Genomic DNA, 11,677 nt, shown 5'->3' on the forward strand with positions numbered 1-11,677 from the left:
TATAATTTGTTGACAATAATATATTTTTCAAAGGCATGTGAAAGAGCAGGGTTACAAAGACGTCTCCACATTAGAAAGACTAAATTCTCCAAATCAACTCAGTGAAAAAAACGTCAAAGTTTTCCAAAAGAGATGTAAATCTCGACTTCATATCGTAAATATAAACTGTCATTAGTGGTAGCTGACGTGTTAACATGCAAAAATACAAACTCAGAAAGACTGTAACCTCGGACCAGCGCAAATAATCAGAGCGGCCTGAAGAATACCTGTATCAAACCTGCTGCTGTGCACCAAATCCAAACAATATACATCAGATTAAAGCAGGTCTGAGTCTTTAGTGTGTTGACACATGTGGAACATTGACAGAATTATTAACTCACAACACTTTCAAGCATTTTTAGATTATCTCTGGGAGATTTCATAACCAGCCCTCTGATTAATGCTAAAAAAAAAAATCAGGTAAAGTCTAATCTCTGTAAATTCAGACTTGTCAGAGTATATGCAATAACATATAACATCACAATTGGACACTGTTTTTTGATTATTCTTTAATATTAGCTGGAGGAGTTTTATGTGGCATTCTGAACATATATATTTTTTTATTTTGACAAAAACATTATTTCATGTTTGTCTGGAGTCTGATCAAAATGTCTGGATAGAAAAAAAAAGTAATGGACGAAGTTAAAGGATCCACACATATCTAGGACAGTTGTAGTTTAAAATAAACATCAATAATCCAAAGTTCTGCCTCATATATCATCAATTGGAGACATTAATATCAATGTGTGTAATTTCAAATGTGTTCAGACTGACAATGATAGATTGAATGGCTTCATTAAAAACAGGGTGTGTTTAAAAACAGACTTCTATGAGAGAAAAGCGGCAGAGAGAAGATCCACATGAACTCTCTGATCTGACAGCAGCAGTATTCTCCTGGTGACCCTGAAGCAAACCTGTTTTGTGGAGTGATGTGAAGCGGTCACAGTGTGTGCTCCTCACCGCCACAAAACACACACCACAATCAATATTCCAGCAGAGGGTCCCTGATGTTTACTCACAGGCCCAAACTACGGCAAGAGAAGAGAGAGCACAGAGCGTGGTGTGGAAAAAAAAAATACAGAGGCAGAGGAAGTTCTAACGATTACCTCGGAGAATAAAGCAGAGTGAAGACAAAATATCAGTAAGAGGAACTAGAGGTGGAATGTTTAGAAGGAAAACGTGGTCGGACAGGAAACCAGGGCTACTGTTACAATGGTTTGAAATGAACAAGATGAATGAATCACCTGGATGTTTTTTCTTTATTATTCATTATAACAAAAAAAACATTTGGAAACACCCTGAAGGAATGCAAAAAAGTTCAATTGTATGGAATATTTAGAACACAGAGTTACCTCTGAAGTAGTACATAAATCTCTCCGAAGTGAAAATCAATGCAAACAGAACAAATAACAAGAATGACGACACACTGACAGTCCAATGTTAATTCAGTTTCATTTGAAGCTCTGGCATGGCATACATTTTTTTATTTGCAATTAATTGCATGCTATTTTGTCCCTTTTGGTGCACCGTGGATAAACCTCCTTAGTGTCTCCCTGTAGTCTCAGTGATGGAAAAGAACGACACTGCTGCATCTTTAAATGCATCTTTCAATGGCTCCCTCTCAGACGGCTCAGCTGACGAGTCAAAATTAATATCCACCTTATGACATCAAATATTTCACTTTTCACAGTTCCTTAGCTGTTTTCATTTAGATTTAGATCATTAACAAGTTCCTTTTTCTGTGTCAATACTGTAACCTTCGACCCACCAGAAGGTCCTTACTTTATTTCAAAATAAAAGCATTGTTGAATTCAAACAGCAAGTGAAGTACTCTCAGCTTAAGAACAATTCAAAATAAAAATCTATTTTTATTTTATAATGCGATATAATAGAAATTCAAACATGCAATTACAAATGTGACTACTCAGGATCAACTATTGAAATGTAGTGATTATTCACAGTAAAACAATGTAATTGTTTGACAGCCCTAGTTGAAAGTTCAAATGTCTAACATCCTCTTCTCTTTCTATGAAAATCAATGTAGTTATACATTAAATTCTATAAAACGGGCTGACAACAGACATTCCTGATCACTTGAAGATTCAATTAGTTGTAAACCTGAGCCCAAATGTATAACAGCATAAACAGCACGTCTATCTTTTCTCAACTTAAAAAAAATGACATGCCATATATGAAAGATTGTTGGATAACAATTCATCGAAATTAGTCGTACATTTTATATATCTGTTTCAGGAAACACTAAAGTGCAGTCCAAATCAACTTCCCTACCTTTGTTTAGTGTTTGGACTTCCTCTGCAACAACTCAAAAAAATATCTATTATTTTTTCCCTTTAAAAAGCTCAGTTGTTTCTTGTAGTAGTTTTTATCAAATGTTACTCTAACAGGAGGAAATAGTGAAGTTGGTGGGGACTTTGATTGGCCCTAGACGAACAGACAGCGTAATCACTTTTGAGTTTTTTCAGTAGCAGGTGACTGATTTGTAGCATTTACGTTTTAACATTTTAACATTTTGTTTCATTAGAGAAAGTGGAAAAGCTGACTCTTGGTGGTCTACAGTAGCAGGTTAGACAACTATCTCTACATGGAATAAAAAGTCTGACTTACAACTTTGACCTTTGCAAAGATAACTTCCTGAGATTGTTGCTTTCACTGACGAATTGAATTTGTGAATTTAAAAAAAAAAAAAAAACAGATAGAGGGTAACAACACTATTAAAGTGACACGTCAAGGCTCCACTAAATCTATTTTATGTAAAAAACTGAAACGTGGATGAGGTTTAAATGTATTAAAGGGAATTAAATCGTCAAAACTTTATGATATAGAAAAGTCCCCAAAGTTTAAAACAGTATATCCTATGATAAGCCATTCTCAACTCATGAAATGCCATTTTTTACATGTATAGTATGAAGTTCAGTATAAACAGCAGAAGTGTTTCATCAGACCCTCTAAATCAAAGAAACGTTGTTAAATTCAAGAATTAAAGTCAAGCCTGCTTTACTGAGACACCCGCTGTCCCAGAGCAGTCCAGACGTTTCCCTTGCAGAACATTTCACTCCAGACACATTTCAAAGTCACAGAAAAAAAAGAGAACAAATGCCACAATTTTTATTTGTCTGTAAGAACTCGATACAGACAACGTCAGTGCTGCACTAAGCCAAAACTCACAATGACACGTTTCGGTGCAACTAGATCCGTCTGCAAGCCGTCACTGCTGCTTCCTGTGGACGAGGATCACTTTTATAGACAGACAGTTCACATCTGTTTCAAGCCTCTGATATACACCCCGCTGACATGAAGGGGGGAGATTAAGGATCATATTTTATAACAGTTTCACGTTATTTAATACAACAACAATCAGGCTGCTAACATTTTACTCAAGACTTACAATGCCTTCGAAAAAAATGTTTTAAATGCATGCAGGATGACCCTTCTTCTACTGAAATAAAGCTTCATTAAAAAAACATTATACAGTGACAAAGCAGCTTCGTTAACACACAGTTTGAAACACAGGTCAAATATTCACATGGATGTCAGAGTGATTAATGTCAAAAAGTGATCATGCAGGATTGTTCTTTATTAAATGTGATTTAGAAATGCTGTTGATGTGTGTATTTTAAAAGTAGTTGTTAGGGTCACTGGATTTTAGCTGATCTTAAATCTGCTTTATGAAAAGAGTGTCTCATTCTAATCTGAGGAAGTACAGTGTAATTGCACTGTGATATATATATATATATCTATAATTAAGAGTGAAGCAGAAAACACCTTCATGGTAATTTGTGGTGCAGGAAACAGAGAGAGACAGAGTCGTTCTGCAGACTCTTTTAACTGTTTGTTCCTGGTAGAGGATTAGAAAAAAATTAGAACTGGCTGATACAAGCTTCTCAAAGTTATTAACGAAACAAAATGACTTTTGGTGATACTTTTTATGAGCTGTTTGCTCAATCTATTTAAAGGGGGATCAGATCTCAGGAGTTAATTGAGGCAGTGATTTAGGAGAAAAGTTTCAAAGATGTGAAAAGAAAATGAAGAAATTAATCTTTTGCCACATGATGTCTATTGCAGGTGTTTTAATGCCGCTTTGGTCAAAACCCCCCTCATGTTAAATGAGATGGTGTACAGTAAGTAGCAGGGCACATGAAAGACTGGTGGGACAGCAGAGGGACTAATTCTATGCAAAGATTTGCATTCTCTACCGTGTGGCTGAAGCCTGCAGAACTCAACACAATTTAGCCAAAGTGACAAGTTCACTATTTAACATCAACCTCAGCTGTGGAAGAAATATGTATTTTACTGAAGTAAAATACATTTTGTAGAAATACTCAATTTCAAGTCAGAGTGGTGCACTAATAATCATCTAATACATACAGCTTATCAGCGGAATGTATTTAAAGACCCTTTGAAATTTGTGATGTGACGTGTGATATCAATATTGAGAGTCAAATTAAACAAAAATAAATTCATAATTATTAAACATAGTTCAAGTAAAAGTCATTTTTCCTTTTTAGACAAATGTAGCTCTCAAGAATATGGGTATGGAAGATTTTTAATTTGACATCTCTCCGAGCTCCATACACAAAACTATGTCCATGCTGTGCAGCTCCTAAAGTCATGTTTGAGTCATCTGAGTGAGACTCTGGGTAAGAAGAGTCAATCCTAACATCTGTAAGCATTCATTCTAACTGATGACTGAATGATGAGTAACAAAGTGCTCTGCTACAGATAGCATAGTAAGTAGTTAGCTTACACATGCAACATAAGCCAAGATGCCCCAAGATGTCACTTACAGTATGTATGTGATGCTTAATAATGGCTTTTTAGAGTAAGCTAGTGCTAACAGATCATAAACTCCTGCAGACAAATAGACAACTGGGATGGATGTTTAACTTCCACTGCTGTGTTCACTTATCGTATCCATCAGGGAGGAATAGGACGATTTCAGAGTTGATTATTGGTTCTTCAAAATCTCCATTTGACCAACCAACATGGACTCAGTCTTTGCCTGTGCTAACTGTTTGATTTAACTGTTTGTTAGCAAGTCTAGGATCTTTGTCTCTTTACTGATCCTTGTACTGTCCATGTGAATTATTCTCCGAGGAAAAAATGTCCTCTTGCTTTCTTTAACTAGCTAACACTCTACTCGTGCTAACGGTCTGGTTTCTATTTGTCATGTAGATGAAGATCCAGTTAAAACTCTCATCATAGGTTTAAAGTATAAAGAGTAAAAGCACTCAACCTTCAGACGATGGCCGCTGTGACTGATTTGTCATTCACAATTATTTGACTATACTAAAATATGTAGGCCTATTAGTTTAGTTAATTCAAAAACAGCAAACAAATAGGGTCTTTAGTCCAAGGGTTCCCATACTAGGTCTGTCCAAAGGCTGTGAGATGATCAATGTTTTGCTTTTGGCAGGCATATTTAATTAGACTTTTCTTGGTTTTAAACTTGACAATGCCAAAAGGATTGGAAACTCTTGTTAAGTTGTATTGTGTATCTTTTTTATTGGACAAAAGCAGTAGGCTAACTATAGCTGTCAGAGAACACAGTGCTGTATTTCCCCCATTAGTATGATGTTTTACAAGTATAAAGAAGCACAGAGTACGATTCAACAAGCTTCTCTTTATTGGCCCAACATACAGTATCAACAAACAGACCAGTGTGACTTTTCTACCCACAACCCTCTTCACCTCTCAGCAGGTGTGAACAGCACACAATGGCCTCTCTCTGCAGCTGACAGGTAGAGCAGCACCTGTTGGGATGTAAGGAACACACCTTGCTTGGGGTTTCAGAAGAGGAACAAAGCTGCTTTCTTATCAAGAACATAACAGAAATGACGTGGTAAACTGAATTTGTCTGATTTTTTGGGGGGCAGAGCCTCTAAAATATTATTGAGCTCAGTTTTGTAAATGTTTTATTCCTGACTTCATAAAATTAGTCTAATTTCATTTTCTTAAGAAGTGAAAGAAATTAGTGCTGCTGCCACGACTAAAACCAACATCAACGATTGCTACTGATCCTTCTACGACCACCTCTCTTGAAGTCACAGCTGTAAAGTATTGACTACATGAATAGTGATTCAAATATCTATTTATTTACGTGATCTCTGGTGGAAGAGATCTTTTATTTTTTCAGTTTGCTCTGTTGTTAAGCACAAGTCTTGTGTCTTTTTCCACACCTACATGTGTTACCTGCTTCATGTCCATTTCAAACAAACCGTTAAAAATATATAGTTAAACTTACTTAACCTTTTCTGGCACATTGATAACCTGAAGTCTTACTTCAAGGTTCATTTGAGCTGATCATACTATTTGGTTATGTGCTGAGAGCATGGCCTGTAAATATCACGACTGAGAGGAATAAAAAAAGGTTATCTTACAGTCACTTTCAAAGAAGATTCAGGATTTTAATTGTGATGAGTTTCTTTCTGATAGTCACTTTTACATTTTATTTTCTTCTTTTTTTTTTAAATAATGGCTCACTATTGCAGTGTGTTATAGATATTTTATGAATACCTTTGTCTTTATTTCAATTTTGAATAAGAAATTGCAAAGGTTTTTTTTCCCAGTTCTATTTTCTTCATTTTTCTTTAAAAAAAAAAAATAGACTGAAATTAACATTTGACTTGCAGAAACATGCATCGGAGCTCCTGTGATAAATATCCGAGGTGATCAGTGATTGATGTAGTTTTGAGGAGTTGATTGGATTTAAAATTTTGACAAAACTTAATAAAAGATTTTTTTACATGAATTCCGAACTTCCGAAAGTCTGATTGTGATACATTGCATGAACATGAACAGTTTTCTCAAACGATCTCAGTTGAATTTATGACGTCCTGCCCTCTGTCTGTTTGGTTTGTTTGGCTTCCTGGCTTGGCAGACTGTAGGCGGAATCAGGAAGGCCATTAGCTAACTGTGGACAGGCTAGCTGTTCCAATTTGAATTAGCTAGATAAAATGTGAATTAGAAAAACTTTTTTCCTTTCTGCTTTTAGCAACAAACACACATACACAAACACTTACAATCACTAACCACACTTCCTATTGTGTCCGTCTTTTTCTTTCCTCCATCTTTCTTCTCTCCTCTCACCTTCTCATCTTTCCCCCCATCCCCCTGCTCGTGCCCTGAAGGCCCAGTTCAGCCTGTGGTCCTGCTCTTCCTCCAACTGTAATACATTAGGAGGATTAACATTCCTACAGTAAGCTGCAGACCCAACCTCTCGAGCTTTTCTGTCCTCTTGCTCAGCCCCTCCAGCTTGTGCTGTCTTGCATGTAATTTCCCGTTTGCCTTAGAACTCCCCCACCATCCTAATAATGTCCTCCAACATGCACGCCACGTACACGGATTGAAGTTCTATCTGTGAGTCGGGGTTATACTGCAGGTACGCAGGCAGACGCACACAGTGCTGACTGCATGGATTCTATTTTCACATCTGGGAAACCCAATCCTTTAAATCACAGAGAAAATGTTATTTTCCAATATTATCATCTCACAGTTCAGAAGACCATAATGTGCTAATATTAACCCCCCAAAATCCATTTGATGGGATAAATAATGCCTAACTTTAAGGCTCATTTAAACATCTTTATTTATCATTTAAATATTAATTAGAGTGTTGGCGTTACAGTACTTTATTTGTCTTAAAAGTGTCATAAAATGGGGCAAATGTCTCTTCATAGTTTCTCTCATCCTTGTCGGTAAAAGCTCTAAGCCTGTATGCTCTCACTGAACATGTTCATTTTAAAGATACCCCAAAATGATATGGTCTGAGTGTTTAAAAAAAGCTCAGCTAAAGCTTACCACTGTAATCTTAGCAAACATATACTGTATGTCAAACTGATGGGAAAAAAAGCATCTGTTTGGAACTATATTCAGAAGCAGATTTAAAACAGATACAGCTCCTCCTATCCAGGGGTTACTTAAGCGCCAAGAGGTGCATCTTTATTTGTCAACGGGTGTATGGACAGATTGTATTACAAATTGGTGTGAGGGTGATCTTCAGTAGACTCATTGTCACAGTAACCTTGTTGCATGCCTCTGGTTGGATGCGTCCCAACAACCTCAGTCAGTAGTAACACCTGAACAAAGGTGAAGCATGAGGTTAGTTTATTCAGAATGGAAACATTTTGACATTGATAGCTAAAAGAGACACAAATGCAAACTGAATTTTTTACTTTATGACGTCTTTAGTTCTTTGTATTCTAGAAATAAAAATTGATTTGCAGTCATCAAGGCAGGTTGTTGTTGAATGAAATTTATGAAAAACAGTATTTACCAAAGAGAACAGAAACTTTTCACAAACGTGACCGCACTCTCAGGCTCCCAGTGGCTGTAGCTCCGCTCCTGTCTAAAACCTCTCCCAGACACCTCTAATTGGCCACTATTTATCCAGGAGCCCAGGAGAGCAGAGTGCACCCTGGGCTGTTTTCACATGGGATTAACCCAGGTCCAAATCCCAACACACTTCACAGAGAAAAGCCCAACACTCTCACAGCATCATCTGGCACAGATTGGCCCCTGTCGGCCCTGTTTACTCTATCTGACGGCTCTGATTTAGCTCAGTGTTTCTGAGCTGCTGGTCCTCTGGCAGGCCAGAGGTTTAAAGGTGATACAGCCAATATTTGAGACTATCTGACCTGATGGCACTTTAGCTTTATTACATGCATTTTACATCGCTCACAATGGTCTATATTTATTGTTGACAAAAAATCCCATGTGTTCCGGGTCTGAACCAACAATTAATTTTTTTTAAAATGATTTACTAACCAACATTATTGCTCTTTGTCCTGCAGGAGACTCTTTGAATTAAAACATGCACAGCTTAACATGGGAGATTCAATACTTACTGGATCTGTTGTTGTTGTTGTTTTTTTTTAATGCCAGAATGTTCCAGAGAAATCATAGAGCAATTTTAATTGTAAGCGCTTTTTTTATTGCTTATTTTTAGATATTTTTAAATGTCAGAGTGTGCTTTAGGAGTTTCTATGAAGAGGTGATGGAAGGAGGAGTGAACAAATTACCTGATTAACAAAAAAAATATATAATTTGGAAGTTCCATTTCTTTTACATTTTGTATCGTATTTGAGCTATGTAGAGTTACACAATTACCCAAATCAATGTTTATTAAAACAATTTCAATTGCTGTATTAAAACCAATTATTAAGTTCCTTGATATGGTTATGATTGTAATTCTGGTTAAATGCTAACAAAAAATCTTTTTTTTCAAATAAAATAAATGAAATAAAAATGTTATTTTTGAACATTTTACGGATATAGTCAGTATCACATTTTTTGCAGCATTTCAAGTATGTGTATTAAACACATTTGCTCATTAACAGAAATGTTCTTTTTCATTTGTTGCTGAACATATTTACTGTTCAGTATTAATTTTATGTAAAAGCAATTCCCAAGGCAAGGCGACAGTTATGAAAACAAAACACAACAACACTTAGTGTTTTTCCTGGATTGATACTTGGCTTAAAAAAATACCACTTTTAAAAATCCTAAAGGTATACACTTCTTTAGAGTGAAGGGTGTGACATGAATATAATATATGATGTATCAGTTTTGAAAGCAAATTATAATAATGCATACTGACAGAGCAGGTCACAGTCAATAAAGATATATCAAGTCTAGCAGGGATTAAACTCTCAGGTCTGACAGAGTATGGAGCGGTGATAAAAGGGAAACACTTGTTAATTTACCTGCTCTCTACTGCCATCTAGTGGACACTGCAGTGAAGAAAAACATGATTCTTATGACTAACACAGGGCAACACTTCTTGTTTAAACCATCCATAAATGACCTGAATTAGTCTTTTATAACAAACTTTAACACTGTAACAAGAAAAAAGTGTAGTGTTTATATACATGTTACAGCTATCTGTCCTGCCCACATTGATGTGAAATTCAAAATAATTGACAAAACTACAATTCTACAATGTCTACAATTCTACAATTCACTTAGCAGATGCTTTTATCCAAAGCGACGTACATCAGAGAGTAAGTACAACACAAGCAAGGATCTAGAAAAAAAGGGAACAATGTCAGTAAGAGCAAACGATCAGCTTTGAGTCCGATTGGACACACAGGTGCTGACAGGAAGTGACCAGAGGCAAAGCACAACATTGACGGCAGTTCTTGAGAGCTGTAATCAGTATAGAAACCATCTTATAAGTCATCGTTATCAAACAAAAACAATCGTCACAACCATCATCATCATCATTAATATTGAGACCATCATCATTAAGTTAGTAGGTATTCATGAAAGAATCAGTGTATAAACACAAGTTGTTATAAAAAAAACAACTTTTTCTTGTTTTTTTATGTGATGCATTGGAATCAGCAAAAAATGTAATTTTAGTGTGATATAAAACAGACTTTTTTTTACATGAATGCTAAACTTGAGTTCTTTTGTGACACTTAAACATAAAAAATGTTCTGAAACTAAATCGTCACATTTATTAGCTAGAAGCAATCTCAATGACAATGAGTAATATGTATCAATCTTTATAACTCTCTTAAAGCATTAGTCATCAATGACCTACCCCCAGCCTCTCTGGGACCCTTCTCTCCTGTCCATCCTCGACTCATCTTGTCGTTCTGTGTCGCCCTCGTTAACCATTGCATAATATCTCACATGCGTGTGAACTCTCTTGTCTCTTGTGTGTGTACTCTTGTCCCTTTCAGGGTTTCCATGGTGGACACAAGGTCGTGCGACACAGGTGTGTTGGGGACTTACGAAATTACTCAACGTCCTCACAGATCCATACGTACTTCTTTATGGGGTCCTATGTAAGGGTATGTAAGAAGAGAGGCTATAGGTTGTTAGTATGAAAACCCCTCTGAGACAAACTTGTCATTTGTGATAAAGAGAGCCAACAGGAGCATTCCTGGTACCCCTCAAACCACAAGTGCTCATGGGAACTTAAGACCAAAAAGCATTGGTTTAAAATTTAAAAAAGCATTGGTTTAAATTTTAAACCAATGCTTTAAATGATCCAGATCCAGGGACTCAGGATGGTATAGAAGGCATTTCATTCACAGTGGTACAAAATTGAAAGCACACCAACGCATAACGGCCTGAGCATTGTTCATTGTGACACCCTGCTGTTTAATGAGTAGTTTGTGGCCATTGCCCATAATAATAAGAATCATAGCTGGTCTTCTGCACAAACCTGCTAACAACAAACAGAAAATGCCCCACAGCTGCCATGCTCCCTCTAACAGCCTCGGCCTATAGACACAGGGGGATGGTCCCTGCTGGATGGTCTGCCCTGATGTACTGAGCTCTGTTTACTGTTTTAAGTGAAAATATCGCAGTAACATGCCTCTAACAACTAATAATGACACATTCGATTAATTTTGATCCCAAACAACTTAAGTGGCTCAGAGGTCGTCCAAAGTGGGCCTGGACCCCCAATACCCCCCCTCCCCCTTATTCTGAGTGTGACTATGTAGAGTTGTAAATTTATAGAGTCAACCGGTTGATCCTTTGATAATTAGTGAATCAACAGCTTTACTTGATTGACAATTCCTGAAACATTACACTATTTTAATTCCTTAAAATCAAGTTACTGCTTCGGTACACGAGAAGCAGCGACATAATACAGAATGATCCT

The sequence above is a fragment of the Labrus mixtus genome, chromosome 6, assembly GCF_963584025.1.
Source record: "Labrus mixtus chromosome 6, fLabMix1.1, whole genome shotgun sequence".
Taxonomy (NCBI): Eukaryota; Metazoa; Chordata; class Actinopteri; order Labriformes; family Labridae; genus Labrus; species Labrus mixtus.